The sequence below is a fragment of the Podarcis gaigeae genome (genome assembly GCF_964106915.1).
Source record: "Podarcis gaigeae genome assembly, chromosome: 1".
NCBI classification, from domain to species: Eukaryota; Metazoa; Chordata; class Lepidosauria; order Squamata; family Lacertidae; genus Podarcis; species Podarcis gaigeae.
Genome location: NC_139678.1, coordinates 90,520,493 through 90,544,918, shown reverse-complemented (window position 1 = coordinate 90,544,918; position 24,426 = coordinate 90,520,493). Strand labels below are relative to the sequence as shown.

The 24,426-nt window shown below is 42.0% G+C and overlaps 1 long non-coding RNA gene across 1 annotated transcript; it reads right to left on the bottom strand.

Annotated features, from left to right (window-relative positions):
- Positions 1–8,001: 8,001 nt before the first annotated feature.
- Positions 8,002–24,142, bottom strand: LOC310825562. Its single transcript, XR_014555363.1, has 3 exons — positions 24,043–24,142; positions 17,761–17,866; positions 8,002–11,842 (listed from the first exon to the last, which is right to left on the bottom strand). It is a non-coding gene; the product is annotated as an uncharacterized lncRNA (long non-coding RNA).
- Between the last annotated feature and the right edge of the window lie 284 nt (positions 24,143–24,426).

Sequence of the window (24,426 nt, the reverse complement as noted above, 5' to 3'; positions counted from 1 at the left end):
TATTGAACTGGCTTGGAGGGAAAGTGAAACACTTTCCAATTTGGGTGGAGGGGAGCATCTCATTTAATTTCCTGATCCCATGCAAGTGGATGGGAATGTAACTATTTCTAGCAAGCCATGGCTGAAGTGCAAATTCTACAGCTGCCAGAACTTCCTGTTCTTCTATCTATTGTGGGAAGGCATTGCAGTGGACTCCCTCTCGCAGTCCCATTTGCGTAAGTGAATTGTATTGAATCCTTTTCAGGCTACAGGTTAATTATTTTATCAGGTGTTCCATTATGGGTTTAAAAGATTCCACTGAATAATATATATATATATATTAAAAATCAGCATCCTACAGATGTGGTGAATGCATATGGAAGTTCTTTTATAGTGGCTTTTCATTTCAAATATTGACTCAAGTGGGCGCTGCTATATTTAGAACATCATAATGAAGGGTGCTCTATGCATATAGATGCTTTGTGCCCTTGCTGTGTAGAAATTGTTAAGAGGGACTTCTGTGAGCTCGGCCTCTTTGTGCTTCACTTCTAAGCTTTCTCTCTCTCTCTCTCTCTCTCTCTCTCTCTCTCTCTCTCTCTCTCAAATAAAAAAATCCCAGCCAGAATTAGACAAGAGAAGCGTCATTTGGCATCGGAGTAGATGACATCTAAAGATTAAAAATCTGAGGGCCAGGAATCAGCAAGCTGTTGGGTTACACTTCTGTCCCTTTTTATTATTATTTTTTGTATTAAGTGGCATATGGAGTTAGAAGAGAGGAAAGCAGCCAGGCTCTCAGTTTGATTTAATTTTTAGAACTCATGCCCCACCCATTTCAAACACATTATCAGGGTGTCTTAGAATAATAAAAAAAGTATGTGGAAGGGTCTGGAGGAAGGAGCACATTAAAAGAGTGTATCCATAACACAGAGAAAAACCCATATTCCTGCCTGCTCAGGACTCTTTCTTTATAGGCTTTCTGCCTTACAGCACAGGATCATCCTCATGTAAGAATCATCGTCTTTTCCTCTCCAGTTTCCCCTAAGTTCCAGCACTGGACTACCCTATGGGTGGAAGCATCTTTTAGGGCTTTTTTTGGTGGCAGATGAATCAGGGGTCGGTTTGGGATTTCCCCTTGCAGTGAGCTTGCATCCAAGGGGCACTGTGTTAGTTTTTTCCACCCTCAGGCACACAGACTCTTCTGGAGGCCTCTTGTTCCTCACTGCTTGAGCCAGTGAGTGGGAGTGTCTTGAAGGTCTTGCTCTTAGTTTCACTGCTTTTATTCTCCTTTCTTTCTGGTCTCGGTGCCCCACTAAGCCCCCCAAACCCAGGTTTCTTCCAGCAAAGTGTTGGTGGCTTCTGTCTTTCCCCAGTTTCAAGATCCCACCTGACCCCCTTCTAAGCAGCCTACCCTCCTACTAGTGTGCCCAGGCTCTGGCGGTCCATAGGCCACCTCTCCTGCTGGCTTCTCTCTTGGGCTCCTTGGGATGCTTCCACAGCCGTGTCCCTTTGCTACTTTGGCTTGAGATGTCAATCAGCTGACTTTGGATGACATTGGGTGGTTGATGGCTGGGCAACTGCAAAGCAATTCAAAACAAGCAGGGAGAGTCAAGCCCAAACTGCAGTTAATCACACTCTCCAATAGAAAGGGCATCTTTGGGCACTGGGAGCAGTCCATTTTATTTCCCCAGGCTTTGAAACTTTTGTTGATTTGTTTTGCTAATTTTAAAAATTCTGTATTTATTACTTCCCTGGTTTTCTTTATCGGGTCAGTGCTGTAGCAGAAGCCCAGTGCTGGAACTCACAGAAAACTAGCCAGGAAAAAACCTGATTCTTACCTAAGAATGATCCCGTTCTGTATGGCAGAAAGCCAATAAAGAAAGATCCCTGTCAAAATGACCTATGGAATGTTGGCCACTTCTGGATTCAGGCCTTCAGCCAACTCCACCTCCCCAACACACCCATACACACCCATCAGTAAACAGGAATGCCACTTGTGGTGAAGCGCTCTGCTATGGTGGACGCCTTAAGTTACATCCCAGTAAACTATGAACGTCAGTTTTCTAGCCAGAAGTTTGCAATAGAATAGTCTTCAACAATTCAGAGAGCCCCTTTGCTCACAGACCATCTCAGTGCTGCAAAAGCTTCCGGGAAGTAAAGATGGAGTGGGACAAGCTTAGGTCTCTCTAGGGGGCAGATATGGAAAGAAGACTCCAAGATCCTTACCACTTCTCCTGACCTTTTCCTACAATTTTGACCACAGATCCCATGAGACCTGCAAATTACTGGAGATCGCTGGAAGCACCTTCTGCATTATTGAGTGGAGGAAGCAGACCTGTGCAGCCCTCGGGCAAACACAGCGTATCCTTGTCTGTGTGCCCAAAGAGGCAAACTTTGAAAAAAGAAAAGAATATTTTTCTTAGATTACTATAAAACTTGGCCATTTTAAAAGTTTAAGTCATGGGCCTCAAGACAGGTAGCCAAAGGACAATGGAACAAAAAGGCATGTGCAAATAGGACAGTTCTCAGGGTCTCCTTCATGGAAAAAAAGGCTTAGGGTTTTAATTTTGACTGCACATGTAGCAATAAAACCACATGAACACATACTCATTTCTACCACTGCTTAAAATTATCTGTCTCCTTTTAGTTTGTTCTTGCATGGATCAGAATTTCACTTCCTCTTTGAGGATTATCAGTTAATGGCTTGGATCCAGGTTAACCACTGAATCCTAAACACCCTCCCAATTTGATTACTGGGGTGGGTGGCATGTACACTGGTGCCACTAGTGATGAGAGTGTCGTATTGCAGCAGGCACCCTGAACTCCCCAGTAAACTACCAATGTGGTTGCTCTCTCCAGTGATTCAGTGTGGAAATCCTCCCAAACAGGATTAAACATCTACTCAGAAGTAAATCCCGTGGAGTTCCGTAAGGCTTACACTCAAGAAGCTGGTGAGGATTTCAGATTAAGTTACTCACACTTAGGTCCTCTTGACATCAGTATTGGAGGAGGAGTATTTATTTATTACATTTGTACCCCACTTTTCCTCCAAGAATCTCAAGATGGCATACACAGTTCTCCTCCTTCCCATTTTATCCTCACAGCAACCCTATGGGGTAAGATTAGGCTAAGATATAAATGCTTAAGATAGAACTTTAGTGCAGCTAACTCAGTGTAGATCTGATGCAATGTTACCAGTACAGAGGCATTTTATGTGCACTGAGTGTTCAATTTAAAATTAGCAATGTATTTATTTAATTAGTATATTGGGCAGGGTGGGGGGGATGTCAACCTTGCATTTTAAGCACAGAGAAACAAAAAGCATATGGGAAATCAAATTCCTTCCCACCCACTCACATTTCTTTTGGTGTCTGTTATTTGTCCATCTCTACCGTGCAGACTCTCTCTCCCCCTTCATATTTTTTCCAACTTGCTTCAGAAAATGGTCAAGTCAGCACAGTGAAAGGCAGAACAATTGAAATTTTAGACCACCTTTCTGCATGGAAGCTGTAATGCATGCACTGACTCATGCAGAACTGCATAGGTGTGTGGTTGTACCCACATAACAATTTACTCAGGTTCACATAGCAGAAAGGTCTGGTTTTTGCAAGAGATCATTTGAGAGTCAGGTAGATTGCACCTTAAAACAGTAGGTTTGGTGGAGTGGAAGATTAAATTAATGAAACAAAAAACTTTTGAATCGGCGAATAAATGTGGAAAACTGCTAGCTTGGCAGTTGAAGAGGAGACAAAAACTAAATACAGTTACAAACTTAGAGATTGAAGGAAGAAACATCCAGAACCCTGTGGACATTAGAAAGTGCTTCCAGAGATATTTCAAAAAATTATACACTCAAGGGCTGCAAGATGAGGTTGAGATTAAACAATTTCTGGAAAAAAATGGGCTACCAAAACTGTCACAAGAAAATAGATCAATCCTGAACTGCAAAATAACACGACAAGAGATTGAACAAGCCATTCAGAACATGCAATTGGGCAAATCTCCAGGGCCAGATGGGCTGACCTCCAAGTATTATAAGACATTAAAAGACTATTTGATACAACCACTGATGGAGGTCAGCAATGAAATCATGGAGGGGAAGAGGGCGCCGGAATCGTGGAAGGAAGCTTTTATCACATTGATACCAAAATCGGAAGCTGAAAAGACACAACTTAAGAACTATCGTCCCATCTCTCTTTTAAATGTGGATTACAAAATATTTGCAGACATTCTGGCAAGTAGACTTAAAAAAGTTTTTAATGAAGTAATTCACAAGGACCAGGCAGGCTTTCTCCCAGGTAGACATTTGTTTGCTAACACAAGGAACATTATTGACATCTTGGAACTTTTGCAAACAGATATAAACACAAAAGCAGTGTTAATTTTTATAGATGCGGAGAAGGCCTTCGACAATATCTCCTGGAAATTTATGAAGGGAAATTTAAAAGAAATGGGAGTGGGACGGGGTTTTGAGAATGGGATTGATGCAATATATTCAGAACAAAAGGCTAAATTGATAGTCAACAATGTGGTTACAGAAGAGTTTAAAATTGAAAAAGGAACACGACAAGGCTGCCCTATTTCCCCTTTGTTGTTTATTTCGGTTCTGGAGGTGCTCCTGAACATGATTAGAGGGGACCGGTTGGTGAAAGGAATTCAGGTCGGAGCGAAACAATATAAACTTAAAGCTTTTGCAGATGACCTAGTTTTGACCCTGCAGGAGCCAGAATCTAGTACGAAAAGAGTATTACAATTGATTCAAGATTTTGGTCGGGTGGCGGGATTTAAATTAAACAAACAGAAAACTAAGGTATTGGAAAAAAATTTGACAAATACAGTCAGAACGGTTTCAGAGAGAGACAGAATTAAATGTGGTTAAAAAAGTAAAGTACCTAGGGGTAAATATAACAGCAAAAAACCTGAGTCTATTTAAGGATAATTATGAAAAATGTTGGTCAGAAATTAAGAGAGACTTAGATAGTTGGACAAAATTGAAACTTTCTTTGCTAGGCCGAATTGCTGCTATCAAGATGAATGTATTGCCAAAAATGTTGTTTTTGTTTCAAACACTACAGATTGTGGACAAGACAGAGTGCTTCCGGAAGTGGCAGAGAGACATCTCTAAGTTTGTCTGGCAGGGCAAAAAGCCCAGAATTAAGTTTAAGATATTAACTGATGCGAAAGAAAGAGGGGGCTTTGCCCTTCCAGACCTAAAGCTATATTATGAGGCCGCAGCTTTCTGTTGGCTAAAAGACTGGCTACTTCTTGAGGACACTGACGTTCTGGATCTGGAAGGTTTTAACAATGCTTTTGGTTGGCATGCATACCTGTGGTATGACAAGGTTAAGATCAATAAGGCCTTTAAGAACCATATTGTCAGAAAAGTAGTGTTTAATGTCTGGACAAAATATAACGACTTATTGGAAAATAAAACTCCAAGGTGGCTTTCACCGCTGGAAGCTAAGGCCCGAAAAAGACCCAATATGGAGGCCAAATGGCCAAAATATTGGGAAATATTAGAAAAAGATGGAGACAATTGGAAATTGCAGAGTTTGGAGAAAATGAAGGACAAAGTGCGAGACTGGTTACATTACGCTCAGATTAATGAAGTTTTTAAAAATGACAAAAAGTTAGGGTTCCAGGTGGAGAAATCGAAATTGGAAACAGAACTGTTAGAAGCTAAGACTAAGGTACTTTCAAGAATGTATAACTTGCTGCTAAAATGGAATACACAAGATGAAATGGTTAAATCGGCTATGATAAAGTGGGCACAGGACATCGGGCATAATATCATGTTTGAGGACTGGGAAAGGTTGTGGACCAATGGGCTGAACTTCACTGCATGTAATGCTTTGAAGGAAAATGTAATGAAAATGATATATAGATGGTACATGACCCCAGTTAAACTTGCCAAAATATACCATTTGTCTGACAACAAATGTTGGAAATGTAAAGAAAATGATGGAACATTCTTTCACCTCTGGTGGACCTGCGCTAGAGTGAAGACCTTCTGGGAAATGATATATAATGAGCTGAAAAAGATATTTAAGTATACCTTTACTAAGAAACCAGAGGCCTTCCTTTTGGGTATTGTCGGCCAGAAGGTGTTAAAGAAGGACCGAACATTTTTTATGTATGCAACAACGGCAGCAAGGATACTCATCGCTAAGCACTGGAAAACCCAAGATCTACCCACACTGGAAGAGTGGAAGATGCAACTGATAGACTATATGGAATTAGCTGAGATGACCGGCAGAATCCGAGACCTGGGAGAAGAGAAGGTTGAAGAAGATTGGAAGAAATTTAAGATCTATTTAAAAAAGTATTGTAATTTGGTTGAATGTTAAGATGGAGGCTAGATCATAAATAATTGACCACCACTAAATTAGATGCAATTAGGATGCTAAGTGAGATTGAGGAAAAATCATAAACCTTTGGGAGAAATATTAGATTATATTTTAAATGAATGGGACATAAGTATGTAAACAAGATGGTAAATTGCCGGCAAGAACTGACAACGATGTAAGTGGGAGCGGGAGACGTGAGGAAGTCAAAAGAAGTGAAGAAAATATGTTATGAAATATGTTATATTGTTCATTATATTTGCATCTATGTTTAAAAAACTTAATAATTTTTTTTTAAAAAAAATATAAATAAAACAGTAGGTTTGGTGTGTGTTTTTTAATGCTTGATATGGACCATGCACCTATGCCATCCCTTTTCGGCTTGCCAAACATTTTGTTTGTCTCAAGAAACAATGGAGTGCACTTCTGGGGATGAAGGCAAACCACTGTGTTAGCGGTTGACCTCTCTGGAACATAAGCTTGGGCAGTGTTTATGGAGGTCCTGGGTTGCCCAGACAGCAAGACCCCTCTCTTGGCCTTGCTGATGTGACCCAAAGGAAAGCAGAACAAACTTTGGTAGATATGAAACTGCACAGAAACTGTGAATCCTGGAAATTAAATAGGCACATGCCACCGACTGAAGAATATATGTAGCAGCGGGTCCACATCTCAGAACATTTTAAGTCATTTCAAAAACCCAGTGGATATTTTCCACACTAACCCCATAATGTGGAAAGCTGCTCTCAGATCCTGGCTGTTGAATATTCATTTTTGATTGAAAAATATACAATAAGCATGTCAGATCAAGTCAGTGGCCCATTTAGTCCAGCATCCTGTTTTCACAGTGGCTGATCAGATGCCTTTGGGAAGCCTGCAAGCTGGACATGACAGCAAGAACACTCTGCCCACCTGCAATTCCCAGCAGCTGGTGTTCAGTAGCATAATGCCTGAGCCAGTAGAGGGAGAACACTGGAGTGAAATCTGCATTCAGGTATCCAGATTCAGTTCCCTATTTAAAACAGGAAATAGCAATATTCCTGAACAATGATCCACAATTAAATTTGGTGCACTGGGTGCTTTATCACCAACCTTAGAGAGCAATGGACCTCAACTATATGCTGCATTCCTTTCTGAGTGCCTCCTAAACTCTGCATCCCTGCTCTCCAACACTACATGTGCAATGGAAGCTCCCCTACCTCAGCAACCAAGGGACCTCCAGATGTTGTTGGACTCTACAACACCCATAATCTCTGACCATTAGCCATGCTAGTAGAGGCAGAAGGGACTTGGACAACATCTGGAAGGCCACATGTTCTCTCCCCCCCCCCGGGGTTAAAGAATCCGAGGTCACAAGATTGTCGGCCCTAACTTGGCAGTGTTAATTTAAATTATTATGTGTACGAGTCCCATCATTGTCATCCCGGTTGCACTCAGCCCCTACTTCCACTATTCCTGGTGTTGACTGAAAGCACATCGTAACAGAACATGGCGGCCCCCATGGAATGCTGGAAGCCAATTGGTACAGTAGAAAACGTGAGGAATGGCAACAGGAAAAGAGGCTCAGCGCTGAAGCTATAAGAAGTATTTTCTCTTCTACAACTACATATGAAATGGGAACTATAGTGTACAATCTCTGGACAATTTCATTTTTAATCATACAAGAATGACTGGAGAAATAACATTTGTTTTGTTTTCTTTTTCTTTTTTAAAAAAGCAAACACATACAGCCTCTTCCTCAAATGTTCTTTGTTTGCAGTTAAATAACATTGGCACTCCTGGTAGAATTGCACAAGAGAAATTCTGCAAGCTGATTACACTTCAGGGGAAATATGCATGCCAGGCAATTAAGGGACTGCCGTTTATATACAACGTTACCTCGGCCTAGCTGATGACATCTGCATCAAAGCACCATCTGTGTGGGTGAAGATGGACTTGCGTCCTTTCATTTCTAGTTCTCGGGACCTGTAGGGTTCTAAAATAATGTGTCTCTAATTGAAGTTGGGCATTTCCATCACATGGGGGAAGAGCGTCTCTTGGTTTAAAGACCTTACAGTGGATCTATTGCTAGATCCAGAGCTTTGGAGCTGAGGTTGGAAGCAGCTAGGGCAACATACTACAAATTCCATTCAACAAAGGGATGAGCGCTTACGAAAAAGGCATTGCCAACTCTTCTTTTTGCCACTGTAACCTAGAGGCATGATTACAATATGATGCTCTGTGTGGCACTGCTGGGAAGACTGTTGGAAGACTTTCTACCTTGCTGCCCCTGGGCCCATCACATTTGAGCTCCACCTAGGAATGGGAATGGGGGTGAAATTCAATTCAGTTTGCATTTAAATATGAGCTTACCTAATCTGCACATTACAAAACAGTATGTGAACTGAAACACAGACATCATTTGAAATGCGTACTTCTCTGAATTTTGCAATGCAGTTCTGCAGCCAGGTAATGTGCACAGAAATGAATATACTAGGGCAAGGGTGTTCCCAAACTGAGGTCCAGAAGCCTCACTCAGGTGGTCCATGACAGGTCTGTAAAAATGCAAATAAATGTCACATTTGAATAAAGGATGCTTATGAGACTAGACTTGGAGCACAATCAGTTTGGTTGCACTAGGCTCGCAGCTGCAGGGGGCATGGCAACTATTATTTAGAATGGAGTGTGAGAGGCAGGGGGTGCCAAATTTTAGCATTGCATGAGGTGCCACTGAAATTTGAGATTCCAAATTTGGAGTTTGCTAGACTTCCTCTGTTAGTTGCCCAAATGCCATGCACAGAACACCTTCGTGGTGTTCTCCTCTTCAGAACTTCACATGTTTATCATGCATGTCTGAAGAGGGCTTCGAATCCCTTAGAGGCCTCCCCACATTCAAGAGCCCCGATCAGGCAGTGCTCCTAATCACGGGAAGGTTTTTCCATGCATAGAGACTGCCTGTGTTCATGCAAACCCCAGAACACCACTGCAGAGCGACTGCATTCTGGGGCATTTGCTTTCACATCAGGGAATCCATGTAGAAACAATTTCCAGGCCCCTGTCCACAGGCATGCTTGAAACTCATAGTATTTGTGACGTGACAAATATCTCCCTTGGTATCTCCTGGGATTTCCTCTTAAGAGTTCCCCTTCATCATGGGATTCTCTATTTGTAAGAAATCATGAGGTTAAAAAAATATATGAAATCCTTCACTCAGCACGTTCCGAAATGTTCACAACTGAAGATGAATCGGCCAGGGCCCAGGGGCAGCAGCCTGGACATATCTTTGTGTGTGTTTTGAAGAATTGACTGTTATGAATGTTCTGTTTATGAAAACAAGTATCATTCCGTGGCCAGATTTCACTTTCCAGCTCAGTTATGTGTACATTTAATCCCTAAAACTGTACGTGAATCTCATTTTTGTTGAATGATGTCAGCTAACACTGCACTTTTTCATTTCGTTATGGTCTACTCTTGGCAAGAGCATGAAATACCCAGTTCAGTCCCATTACTCATGACGTTCCCCCACCCACCTTTTCTTCAGATGGAGTTACAGCATAATCCTATGCCTGACAGCTCAGAAATGTAGTTTTCTGATCAGTGGTTTTCAAACTTTCCACCAGAAAGGGGAAAAAATCCATTTTGATTTATTTCCTGGGGGACCTTTGCATTTATATAATAGGCAAGGATTCCAGTGGCAAAGGATTCTGGAGAGTCGCTCTGCCCATGTGCCCTCATAGCCCTGTCCTCATCCTGCTTCCTCTTGGTAAATAGCAGTAAAGCTTGCGTTGTAACTCTGTCCCACCTGCTTAGGGGCACCAGTCAGGCCTCTTGGAACTAGTTATCATCCCATGTAAGCTGAAAATGTGCTTGATAGTATTCCCCACTTTTCTCTGTGCCTGCCTGAAAGATGGTAAAGAAAATCAGGGACAGTTGTCTGCTATTTCTGATCCCCCCACACACTGAGATAAACTTTTACAGAAACTCCAGAGCTTTCTAGAACATGGGGCTATATCCTAAGTCCCACTCAGAGTAGACCCACTGAAACCAATGAATATGGCTAACATCTCTGTTTTCAACTGATTTTCTCTCCCATCTCCAGCTACCAGCAGGGAGACCAAGAGCCACTGGGAGGCTGCACCAGTCCATGCAGGCTTAAATGTTGCACGACAGAGGAATCCAGTGCAATATATTGTATAAAGTTACCAGCAAGCTGCTTATACATTCTGTAGTGCAACAATGTCCCTTTGACACAAAACATTAATTACACCAGTGGAGCAAGTATACCGCTTGTTGTTGTTGTTTAGTCATTTAGTCGTGTCCAATTCTTCATGACCCCATGGACCAGAGCACTCCACGTACTCCTGTCTTCCACTGCCTCCCGCAGTTTGGTCAAACTCATGTTGGTAGCTTTGAGAACACTATCCAAACATCTTGTCTTCTGTCGTCCCCTTCTCCTTGTGCATCTTTCCCAACATCAGGGTCTTTTCCAGGGAGTCTTCTCTTCTCATGAGGTGGCCAAAGTATTAGAGCCTCAGCTTCAGGATCTGTCCTTCCAGTAAGCACTCGGGGCTGATTTCCTTCAGAATTGATAGGTTTGATCTTCTTGCAGTCCACGGGACTCTTAAGAGTCTCCTCCAGCACCATAATTCAAAAGCATCAATTCTTCAGTGATCAGCCTTCTTTATGGTCCAGCTCTCACTTCCATACATCACTACATAGCTTTAACTATACAGACCTTTGTCGACAAGGTGATGTCTCTGCTTTTTAAGATACTGTCTAGGTTTGTCATTGCTTTTCTCCCAAGAAGCAGACGTCTTTTAATTTCGTGACTGCTGTCACCATCTGCAGTGATCATGGAGCCCAAGAAAGTAAAATCTCTCACTGCCTCCATTTCTTCCCCTTCTATTTGCCAGGAGGTGATGGGACCAGTGGCCATGATCTTCGTTTTTTTGATGTTGAGCTTCAGACCATATTTCGCGCTCTCCTCTTTCACCCTCATTAAAAGGTTCTTTAATTCCTCCTCACTTTCTGCCATCAAGGTTGTGTCATCTGCATATCTGAGGTTGTTGATATTTCTTCTGGAAATCTTAATTCCGGCTTGGGATTCATCCAGTCTAGCCTTTCACATGATGAATTCTGCATATAAGTTAAATAAGCAGGGAGACAATATACAGCCTTGCCGTACTCCTTTCCCAATGTTGAACCAATCAGTTGTTCCATATCCAATTCTAACTGTAGCTTCTTGACCCACATAGAGATTTCTCAGAAGACAGATGAGGTGATCAGGCACTCCCATTTCTTTAAGAACTTGCCACAGTTTGCTGTGGTCGACATCGCTAAGTGACTTTAACTGAGTGCTGGATACAACCGTTTGCCTCCCATGGAGAACATCATGGCAAGGGCAACACCAAGCTGTCTCCATCAATCAGCCAAAGGAGGAGGAGGTGCTTCCATGATTGTCTTCTTTCCCCGTTTCTTTTCCCCTTTGCACTGTGTGTGTTGGATTCGGAGCCTGCAGTCAGGGACTCTGCAGCACTTAGAAAATGCTAGGGAACAGAAAGAGCAATCAGTCAAGGAGAAAGGGTGTGTATGGAGGCTTAGTGAAGTTGAATACTTTGATGATGACAACAAACCCAGAGAATTTCAGCTTACAAAAAAAAGTAGTTCCACCTAAGCAACAAGCGGCCAATTAATATTATTTGGAAATATAAAAGTAATTCCTTTTATTACACACTGGCTTGCTTCACCACTCTTCAACCTTTAATCTACTAAAGAACAGTCTTTTAGGTAATGCTTTGTAAGAAATTTGGTCCCCATTTTGAAGTCCCATTGGTTTGCATTTAGCTAATGTGCTCCATCACTGCAAGAATTATCCCCCTTATCTCTAGAAGTGCTAGTCGACATCCTGTTCTCTTATTGCAGTTGTGCATGGGCAAGATGGGCATGTATGTAAATGTGTTTCTGTGAATGGGGTAGAGACCATGTATGTTTTGAGAGCATGGAGGGAAGGAGAGAGAGAGAGAGAGAGAGAGAGAGAGAAGAAGAAGAAGAAGAAGAAGAAGAAGAAGAAGAAGAAGAAGAAGAAGAATTGTGACATCTGAACATCTAAGGAACAGCCTGACCATCTGACCATCTAAGAGGACAGCCTTAGAAAGAGAAGGAGCTCCTCACTGGGCAAAGAGCTCTGGAAGTTGGAGCAGCACTTTTGTTTCTGGAATTCCACACAACATCTTGATTGCTGAAAGAGAGCTTGTCAAATGGGGCAAGAGGAGAAGGGAGTTCTTGGTGAAAAGACCAAATGCGTCTTGGTTTATACTGTTAAGTATGGCACAGCAATATTCATGTTTAGAATGATTATGCCATAGTCATTTCCCTTCAGTTGGAACTGCATCAAATTTCTACATCACAGGCCTTCAATGCCTATTTTTCTTTTCTCAATTGCCCTTCAAAGCAGGGCATTTATTAACTTGGTTATGGTATGATTGGATTATGTTCTTTCCAGCTCTGTTAAAGAGTTGCTTGTTCAATGTGGAGTGTTGTTGCATGGTAGATATTTAAGTTTTAAAATTTTGCATTATTGTTCTTTTCATCTTCTGTTTTTTTTTCTTTTTAACTGTAAGTCACTTTGGATGGGCATCTTTCCCCAAAACAGTCTAAAAGTATTATTATTAATAATAATAAATTATTTCTTTTAGGGTACCTGCATCTATATGATCACACACTAAGTTCTTGCAAATCTGACACTGATGTGTGCGCATGAGGTTTTGACTCAATTAAGGTGCTGCAAACTGTTTTGGTGGGTCTATGGCTTTAAGCGAGCCAGTGTGCAGTTTCCCTTCAGAAAGGACTTAGCGTGCTCATTAGCATGTCAATACCCACAATGCACTTCCAGCTCATTTCTGTTTCATTGTGCTGCTGGTGTCAGTTCTCTGGAACAGCTGAAAACAACCCGATTTGCACGTGCATGTGTGTGTGTGTGTGTGTGTGTGTGAATGCATCATTTTCTCTCTCTGGCTCAGTCAATATTAGGGTATTAGGATTCTACCTAAAAGGGAGGATTTGGGACAAGTTACCCATATCTCATCTGAACCACACAGCACAGAAAAAGGGATAGGTCCATCCATGGCCACCCAAACAAATTGTGAAATCTACTACAAAGGACCGCACAGTTCCTGGAAAGCAGTTCCCTGCTTTCTCCCAAACAAAGAAAAAGCAATGAGAAATGTGGAACCTTCAGCATTATCCCACTGCCATATCAGATACCACATGTGGTAATGTGTCCTAGCAGTGGGGTGATGCTTCTCAGAAACAAGACCATGGAATGTTTATAGATGCATCTTTCTTTTCAGTAGATGGGTTTTAATTTCAAGAAATTGGATGTAACCAAAGTGTATATGGATGCCACACATTTATCAAATAACAGAGAATAGACATGGCTCCTTTCTGCTCTGTAGAATGAGAGGAATCTTATGATATATATTTTTTGTTTTTTAAAATGCATATTAACAGAACAATAGATTACTATCCAGAAGTGTTTATAAGAAACTGGCAAATCATGATCTCAAGGCACATGCTGCAGAAACCTTGCTGAAGCTTTGCAGTTATGAATTTAGGCGGTAGGTTAACAGGAGACCACCTGGATACCATGCTGAACTCCTCTGGAGAAAGATGGAATTTTATCTCCATATGAAAATGAGTATGTCTACAACTTTGAAACTGGATTTCCTCACTTTCATCTCTGATTACCGTACCTTTGCCTGTCTTTCTCCTCTCTCCCTATGTTACTGTCAAAGTGTAAATACTTAGTTCCCTGGGTTGGGGATCTTATTTGTGAAACTGTGTACATCACCATAAACACTGAATTGTGTCAATGAATTAATAATGCTGTTATTTGGTGAATTTTGTAGTACTTACACATTTCACTTTCATATAAAGTTGCCTTTTCCCTATCCCAATAAAGGGGGACTGGTACAGCTACTCATTTGTTTCATTAAATAAGATGGTCACAGATTTGAGTGTGAATGTTTACCTCTTAGATTTCCTTCTCTCAGTTTAGCCCTGGCACTAGGCAATGGCCAATGTTTATTCTTTCTCCCCTTAAACACCTGACTCTATTGAGAGATGTAAATAAAGCTAGCCAAATTTCTCTCTCCTGCTCCTTGTTAAAGGCTATAGTATTGCTTTCTTTTCCTCTGCTTCTTGATCTGTACACATTATGGCGATGCTTAAGCTCTGCGCCACTCCATATGAAAATGTCCCTCCTTTCCCTGAAGATATATTAACCACTTTATTATTCTTGTCTGATTGTGCCTCAGGGGAAATGTTGATGGATCCCACACAGTGTGAATCTATTATAAAGATAATCTGATGCTATTTTGGTTGCTCAGAGAGGTCTTTTTTCCTTTCCTTGCAAACACATAACTCCCACTCGTATTAAACGTGCAAAGGGGGAGAGGAGGGGTTGCATCCCCAGGGTTTGGAAATGTGTTGCTATCCTTCTCAGTTGATTAAATCCTGGTAAGTATAGCTGTTTAGAAATCAAGCTGGCATTTAATTAAAATACAATAGGCCCTTTTCCTGCAATGCCAGTTGTGAATCTGGAGGCCTGGTCATACAGATGCTAATTTAATGAATATTCATATATCATGAATATTCAGCAGGTGCCACAGCAACGTTCTTTTGTGCTCTGCTGATTCACCAGGTCCTACTGGCACGGCAGATGGCAAATGCTGAAGGAGGGCGGCTCCTGAGAAGGGGCATGGGGTGGAATCCTTGGTCTTAGACAGGCTGCATTTGTCTGCAAGGCTCTTAGAACAGGCAAAAGACAGGAGACTAGCTGGCAAAAGGCCTTGGTGTGTGGGTAAAAAAAGAAAGAAAGAAAGCTGGACCTATTGTTGCCATAAGTAGACATCTTAAAAAGTTGTGCTTTAATTCTGTTGTATATATAATCCTGTTGTTGAAATTCACTTTGTGTTAGCTACCTTCAGAATTCCTGGGCATGTCGACAGTGGGAACCTAAGAAGAGCCCTTGTGGATCAGGTCAAAGCATCAGCCCAGCGTCATATTCTCACAGTGGTCAACCAGGTACCCATAGGAAGTTTGCAAGCAGACCCAGAATTCAACAGCATTCTCCGCATTTGGTTTTCCAGCAACTAATAGTCATGCTGCCACATACTCCATGAATTTGTCTAATCCTTTTTCAAAGCCATTCAAGTTGCTGGCCTGTACTCACTTCCACATGCACCTAAATCTATGAAGAACAGTCTGGAGCACAGCTTTGGAGAAGAACATGAACCTATGGCCTCAACCTCATTAGTCAGGTTCTTCATTGGAGGGGGCAACTCAGTGTGTGCTCCTGTGTTGATGTGCATGTGCATGTTGATGTTCTCTGCATTAAAATGAATGAAGATGCTCTTGCATGTAAATATAATTTCTGGTCTCTGGACTAATGTGACAATGCCCTATCTGTATGGAATGAATGGACCTGTTTCCTGCTTTCCATCTTACTTGCTTTCCATTGGAAGCAGCCAATAGATGCAGAGAGTCTTTTCATTTTCTTCTTGGCAGTGGTAGCTGAGAGATAGGCTTGATAGCTACCTAGGTCAGTGGTTTTCCAATTGTGTTCTAGAGAACCCAAGTGGTCCTTGTTTGCTTCTCAAGATTTCCTCAGTGAATAGATCAGTAGTGGCAAATAAGAGTCCCTGAAGGACCACTATGCTATCATTATGGATTTCATCCTATAGGGTGCAGGTCACAAAAGAGCACTGGGTATGTTTTTGAGTCAGGCAAAGGGAACATGCAGCCCCCCAGATGTTGCTTGGCTACAGTTCACTGTTGAGAGCCAGTTGCTTGGCTACAGTTCATGCTAGCTGGGGTTGATACGATTTGGAGTCCAATAACATCAGGAAGTCCTATACCTGTTCTGAGTCAGGTCATGCTCTTAGCTCACATGGGGGACAGGTAAAGTCCACAGGCCTCCCTGGACCTACATAAATTCAGGATGCACCCTTGAAAGCAACCCCCTCAATTCTTGGCAATGTGCTGGAGTTCTGTGTTGGATGGACAGGTTTTCCTTGGCAATACTGGTCAATATGCCATGGCTTTTCTGAAGGCAGAAAGTTGGAAAACCTATTATCACCTGGCACTAATTATGTTTTACTGAAGAAGAGAAAACAAGAAGACATTTGAAAAAGTACATGTTGCCAACGTGCTGTCTCTTAAGTCTTTGATATTCCTGTTTGCCTATTCAGTCATCCACATTTCATTGTTCACCAGGCTTCAGCATGTGACATAATTACATACTCGAGGACAAAAGTGAATTATATCTGGGGATAAGATGTCAACTTCTGGTAAGCACACAGTACAATTCACCTGACTCTGATAAACATTGATCCTGAGGTTTTCCACAGCTAATGGTTTAACCTTTCCTCAATCTCTTTGCAAAGTTTGTTTGCATTCACACCATAATGCAATTAATCTGACAACTGATTTGACTGCACCTAACCAAGGCATGATGCCATTTCAAACTAACCTTCCCTTCACCTCTTCCTTAGCTCATATGCAAAACACAGTAGTCTTAAAGCATGGGGTTGTCAGACAACATAATGTCCTAGCATTTGCAGCAGCGCCTTTCAGTTTGGAAAGTGCTGAACAACTGCGACTAAACTAATGAACACATTCGCTCTGTTGACAATAACATTTTTGAAACTTAAAAGGCATGATTACACCAAGACAGATTTCTAATTTCCTCTTTTGCCATTGCTTCCAGACACTATTTGAGTATTTAAAATGTTCTTGCCCCATTCATATTCGTAACAACAACTCTGCACCATAGATGACTGGCCAATCTCAGAACTCTCATGGGTGAATCTGTCCCTTGGGTGGCCAGCAACTGTCCCTTCAAAGGATGGAGCTCATTCCAGATGCTTGGTTGTCCACCTTCTTCCATTTCTTATCTATGGCTTTTTCAGTATAAGGATGATCATGGAGAAACCTAACCATTTAGGCAGCAATCCTAACCCTATCAGTCCCATTGCATTCAGTGAGCTTACTCCCAGATAAATGAAGTTAGGATTGCAGCCTTAGAGCTCTACTTCAGCCTACTATGTAATATTAACAAAGTTGTGTTTTTGGCAGAGTGGTGGTCAGGAACACAATTCCTGGCCGGATAGATGAAGTCAAATAAACTTCATAAAAGAAGACAGACTTGATGACAAGGGGATGGGAATGGAGGAGGAATGTAAGTAAGTCCCTTCAGATCATGTGAGCAGGTGGCAGGGAAACTTCAAAACGTCTAAGCCTGTAAGCCTATACCCATTTACCTGAGAATAAACCCCATTGAACTGAATAGGACCATCTTCTGAGCAGACATCATAGGGTTGTGCTTCTCCTCTGAATGGCCAGAAGTCAATTTTCCAACACTTAACAAGTTGGACAAGGGAGAATACAAAGTGGAGTGACTTACCTGTGCTTGACACGTACGATAGGCATAGATTAACCCTTTATGAGTTGCAGGAGCAGTATTTCCAAGTATAAACTTGGAAATGACCTTGATGAGAAGAAGGGTAGAACTGTGAAAAGAACAGAGGGAAACAAACAAATGTTAGGTGAGATTACAAGTGCTGAGCAATGCACATATATTCAAAACTGCTATAAGAAAATGAGGCTGCAGTAACCAAGTCAGATCTCTGGTCCACATATCCAGTACTGTCCACTCTGACTGATAGCAACTCAGTACCAAGATATCAAGAAGAGAACTTTCCCCAGATCTGCTACCCAAGATGCCTTAATTCAGTGCTTTTCAACATAGGCTCTTCAAATGTTGTTGGACAAGACGCCCCATCATCCACAGCCATCTCAGCCAATGATCATGGATCAAGGGAACTGTAGTCTATCAGCATCTGGAGACCCTAGGTTGAAGAACACTGCTTTGACTGGTAATGGCAGTGATTAAATCTGAGATCTAAAACATGTTCTCTATTGTCAACTATGTTACCTCAGCTAATCAGCCAAGCACCAGCTCCAAGATGGTACATCTGACTCTTTAAATGTGAATTTGTCCCAATAACACCTGAGCTGGAAGTCTAGTTTTAAGTAACATGTCAGAGAGCGTTGCTGCCTAAAATCTTTCTCTACAAAAGCAACTGATCTGATAGGCATTGGTTCCACCAGTATGGCTGCACAGCCCCAACCTCACCACACCTTTGTCTCCTCCCAATAAGCATCAGTGACATGCCTGTTGGGAGGCTAGCATTGCAGCTCTGCCCCACCAAGTGAGCTATTTCCATTACTGCATCAATGGTTGGAAGATACATGCCCTCTACCCTTGAACTCTCTTGCCTTGGAGATTCACCCCAATCCAAGCCTGCCTTTTCCCCACCACCTAGCCCAGTGCTTTATTTTCTCGGGGGGGGGGGTAATACACAGGGGTACGCCTAAACATTTTGTGAGTCTAAGTTTGACCTCATTGAGGGGCAGTATTTCAATATGAGTTGGAAAATGGGAGTACCCCTAAACATTGTTTTAGAAAAAAAGCACTGACCAAGCCTATTTAGAATGATGCTGTTGTGAGAAGAGTGGGGTGGGGTGCAGGGAGAGATACACATTTTATATAAATATATATTTCCTGCAAATGATGAAATTAAGCTGCTCTGCAAATCCAATGCTCTCTCTTACCAGTTGAAGCAGTACAAGGGGGGGAAAACCCAGACATCCTTTTTTGCTTTGAGATATAAATAATAGAGCTCACTTGTCTCTTCTCTCTCATTTCCAGAGCTTCTTATATCAGAGCTGTGTCAAGAACCATGAAGCGTTACGACTTGACCAGGCTCTGACCCAGCACTAAGTCCTGAGCCCATGTTCCTTGGAGGCAACATGGTCAAAGGTATGAAATGCCTTCCTTTGCAAAGAAAAGATGTTCCTGTTAAACAGCTGTAACCATTGCTGCTGCCTCCTTTGGAACATTAAAACACACACACTTTTTTCTTCTTCTTTCTCAAATAATCACATTTCGTTTTCAAATGGCAAATCAGCCCTTCAAAGACTACAAGACAGGGTGATCAAAAATGAATCATCCAACTTTTAAAAGTATTTCTCCTTTCAATGGCAAGGAACGTGCCGCCTTTGAACTTTTACACTCTTGTGTGTTTTAGCTGCAAATCCTAAATGTAATGTTTAATAAATAATTCAGGACCTTATTTTTAGCAACAGGAGCCCAACAATTTGTGACTTTGGAAAAGTCTGCATGCCAAGACGACTCCATCTCAAGGAAACCTTATGTGACACGAAATCTCTTAACTATTTTTACATCCTCGTTTAAAAGCAGCAACATTCATAAAGTGAGGCAGAAATGCGGGGAGCAGAGAAAGGGAGAAACTGCAAGAAATCAAGATGTGACAGATTTCTCCCTCCCTGTTTTCTGGATAAAATTTCACCAGTCACAGACCAAATCAGATTAATGGTCCACCTAGCTTTGTACTGTTCACATTGACTATCAGAGGCTCTCCAGGATTTCAGGCTAGGGTCTCCCACAGCTTTACATGGAGATGACAGAGATTGAACCAGTGGCCACTTGCTCTACCACTGAGGTACAAAGCACTCCAGAGTGATCAGAAGTGATTCTCCAGGTGGCATGGAGCTGCTATGCTAGCTGCCTGGCAGGTGGGTTGCTCTTGTTTACTGTGAGGGACAAGGTGCTAAGGAGGACTGTGTGGTGCAAAAACACTGGCAGAGCCTATCTGGCACTCCTGGTGGGGTGTTTGCACCCTGCCAACCTCCCCACCACCTTGACCTTCCTCCTCTCCCTCCCGGTAAGCAAGTACAACCTACCCATCAGCAAGATAATGCAGTGGCCCTGCCCCTCTCAGCAAGCCACTTATGGGAATGATCTTTCTCAGCTTCCTATATAAAGCTTAATTATAATCTCAAGGAGGAGGGAAGTAAACCCTAATAAAACTGCCATTAAACCAACACAGCTATAAAGAAAACTACATGCAACTTCTGTAATCCTGCTCCTTTGGAGTGACTCCTGAATCTGCAAATAGTCAAGGATTTAACAGCTGGATGATTTATATATAGTTCAGGGTCTGTTTTTTGAAGAAGTGTATCAGAAGACAAACAGAAGGTGGTGTGTGTTTCTCTCTCTCTTTAGTATCACAGCAAACTCAGACTGCACCAGTTTGGCTCCTTTTGTTCAAGTGGGAAGCGAATTGAACTGGCTCAGTCCTGGACATTTAAAAACGATGCAGCATTATTATCCAGCCTGTGAAGGGGACTAAAGCTTTGTCCTATAAGATCCTGACTGGATCCAGAAAATATTCTTTCTGAATATTCCCTGAAGAACCATTACATAACCAGTTACCAAATTATGCGCCTTTAGATCACACTTTAAAAGCCTCATCAAAAGTGCACCTGTAAGGTAAGAAAATCACAAGTGGTTAAATATAAATGTGTAATCTTGGAGGGGGGGAACCTCAGTGAGCTCAGTTATGGAATATTTATTTGTCTGAGGAAAGAGATGCATTAGTCATATAATCACATGTGGATTTTACCCTAGATTTATGTGCTTTTTAATGCAAGATTCAACCCAAACTACTTATTTTAAGTGTACCTTAGTGTGAGCCATTTGCAGGGGAGCTGTCATGCTCCAAATAATGTAGAAGCAAAAAATTAAATAAATGTCATCTGTTTCCCCTTTTAGAAACTTTGGTTCCATGTCTGAGACCAAGTGCTGGAGCACATTGAAGGGCCACTTTCCACTTATTCCTTCATTACCTCATGACAGATACTAAAGGGTCCTTCCAAACTCACTAAGTAGAGAAGCCCCTAGCAGCCTCTGGCAAAATTTCAACTTGGATGCATTTGGGTGGGCTCAGTCTACTTTGGAGACTATATTTAGCCACATCAAAAAGCTGCTCTACAATTCAACATGACTGCCAGGATCTTTGCTCAAAGAGATGACTGGATGACAACAGCAAGGTGTGTCAGAGGTGGAAAGTGAAGCACACTCCCAGAACATGCATATACAATCATCTCCCACTCTCCCAATTTACCAGAGTCTCCATTTCCTAGTCCCTCTTTGGTATATCATTTACCCCGTTTTCTGTCTGTTCTTGCCTGTTGGGTGTTCTTTGTTAGCATTTTGAGTTGCTAATTCTTCAGGCTTTCTGCACCTCCCGTAAAATTTCTAGGAGCTAAATGTGAGAGTGGAAAACAGGTCCACATCCTGTCTCTAAGCACATGCATGTAGATGCATACACATGAACACCAGGACACAAGAGTGTATTCACAGCCTGCCATTTCAAACATGGCAGCTGCTCGCAACTGGGGATCAGTATTCCTTATTCTTGAGCTATTTTGCGCTGTTGATAAGCTATTTTAGGACAATTATGTTTCTTTTCTAGTCTCTCTTATTCTAATGAAAGAACATATGCCATTCTATTGCAGAATGCATGGATGCAAGTGGGTGCAGCTGGGTTGAAATCTCATCCATACAGGCATTCTCTTGATCTCTCTTTCTGAGTCTCTTGCTTCAATTACTTTGTTGCTTAAATGGGATTGTTTCATTGTCTATTTTAATTACGGATTTATTTAGCTTATCAGGATTCTTTTATTGGCCATTTTAATTATGGTTGTTTATATTTTAATCTTTGCATTGCTAGTTTTTATACTTTGCAACTCTCTTAGAAACCTATTTTGGCATTAAGCAGTATATAGATATCATAATTTCCCCAAAGCATTATTCTCACCATGAAAATGGAAACTAATTTCCATTTTCCGGCTGCTTTCTGAAGCTGGGGGAGACATTTCTCCAATATTTTCAGGAGGTTGCTACCAGAAGGGGCAGCCAGTAGAATGCTACGGAAATAGCCTCACACCATGTCTTACCAACCACTCTTCCCACAGTGCCTTGGGAGCAATGTACTGCAATGCAACATTGCTCCCAAACATGAATCATGGAATCGTAGAGGTGGAATTGACCTCAGGAGTCATCTAGTCCAACTTCCTACGACGTAGGAATCACAGCTAAAGAGAGATGGCCATCCAACCTCTACTTAAACTGCAGACTTGGGCCCACACAAAGTAGCAAGAGAAGTCTGGAAAGCAAGGTTAACGTCAAGCCAGGATCAGGCATGAGAGAGATCCAAGTCAAAGCAAACTCCAGGGGCAGCATTAATAAGCAAAGATCCAGAAGCAACTGAGAAGATCCAGTAACAAGCGAGCAAGGAAGCAAAAGGGTCATGTAGGGATCTGAGTGGCACACATTGCTTCAGCAAACGGCAGATTCCAGCTGAAGGCTCATTAGCCTGGCCTCCCAGATCATATCCAATACCTGCTGCAGGTACTGAAGTCTGTGCTAAGATCCCTGTACCATTACTCTCAATGAAGCCTTTACTCTAAAGTTGCTTTGTGACATTGGGTTCTCAGGTGTTCACTCTGTCATCAACTAGCTTCCAGGGCTTGAGCCTTCTGACTCCAACACTCTCAAGGGTTTGGGAGGGGTGACTTAGCCTCTGACTTGGCTGGAGGCTGCTCTGGTGGAGGTGAGGCCAGGAACCCACCCTGAATATCCTTCCAGGGCATCCTATGGAGGCAGGCCTGGGGATGGTCCTTCTGGCATACTAGAATCTTCAGCTCTGGTCTTGGGAGTTTTGTCTGCACAGCCAGGCTTTCAATCATCCATCTGGGTTCTTACAAGAAGATTAATTGTCCAAGGTCTCTAGAGCATGTGCAGAGTGCCATTCTCTGCTCATCAAGTCATCATCACAAGCCACCCCCATATAGCATTTATAGAGAACATATTAGTCATCAGCCAGTACCCCAGTCCTTATCATATATCCTTCAATTGCATGGTTAATTGATTTAATTAGTAGATTAAACAACTAAAGCTTTAATTGTGGTTAAACTTTTCTTACTTAATTAACTGGTGTGGCTGAAAATGAAAGGCACTCTGATAGGCAGTCTGTATAGACATGCCTGGTTGGGTGATGAAACATAGAGAGGACTTTTCCTTCCTGTTTGTTTCCTCCAAAGGTAGTGGTTAGTTTGCATTTCAGTCTCCCCGTAGGACCAGCCCCTTGCCAGTTCTGTTCTGTGACTTCTAGGAGTCTTTTTGTCTCATCCTAGAGCTGTGATGATGTATTTCACTTGCCTATGCAGAGCAAGAGAGAAGTGTATGTGTATATGGAAGCTCTGGATTTTGTGTGCCTGGAATGTATCCTCCTGCACAAAGGTAAGAGCCACATGTGTTGCTTTTACCTATGCTAGCATTTTGCCCCTTGTCCTGCCCACTTCTGGCCCCTGGAGGGTTGTCCTTAGAGGTATGTGACTCATGATCTGGAAAAGATTCCCCACTCTTGCTCTACAGCAATCAAGCACTCATTGCAATGCATGTTATGGCAAAATCTGGACCATTTACACTCCCCTCACCATTTGAGCTCATCGAATTCCAAAGTCATTCTTGCTCTGGTCTGTTGCTGTAACGGAGCAATACCCAAGTAAGAGGTTGCTTTACATTCCATATTTCCAAAGTAATGAAAAGGGAAATGTTGAAGAAGGGTTTTCCCCTCCCTACCTAATGCTGTTAGCTTTCTGCCCACAAGTTCAAACTTCAGAAAATCTGAGCCCTTCCTTCCTGTGCCAACATCCTCAAAAAAATGGGGAGGTATGCATTTAGAGATTTAAAGTCACGGAATTTTATTTAATTAGCAACAGAATCTTTTCCAAAGGTGATAGCTTAGATATTTACCCAGAAGCACTGATTCCAATGGGAAGTCCTTCCAAGAAGAAACTTGTTCTGCTGAAGTTCTGATAATCAGCCAAAACCAAGGGAGTGACAAAATTGGTTACTGCAAGAGAAGAAAAATGGTCATTTCCATGAAAAACAGGGAAGAAGAACAATAGTATTGTTATCTCTGTAGGTGTGGCAAATTCACATAAGAATACCCGTTTTTTTTATTTTAGAAGAGGCTGATTAACAAAGCAAACAGAGAGTTATGGCTTCTAGCGTTCTACCACAGGAGTTTGTGGTAACTGCACTTGGATGTCTCATTATTAAGGAAGGAACTGAAACTTGATAGCAACCGGAGGTAATTAAAATATAAAATAAGAGGTGGTTGTGAAACATTTCATT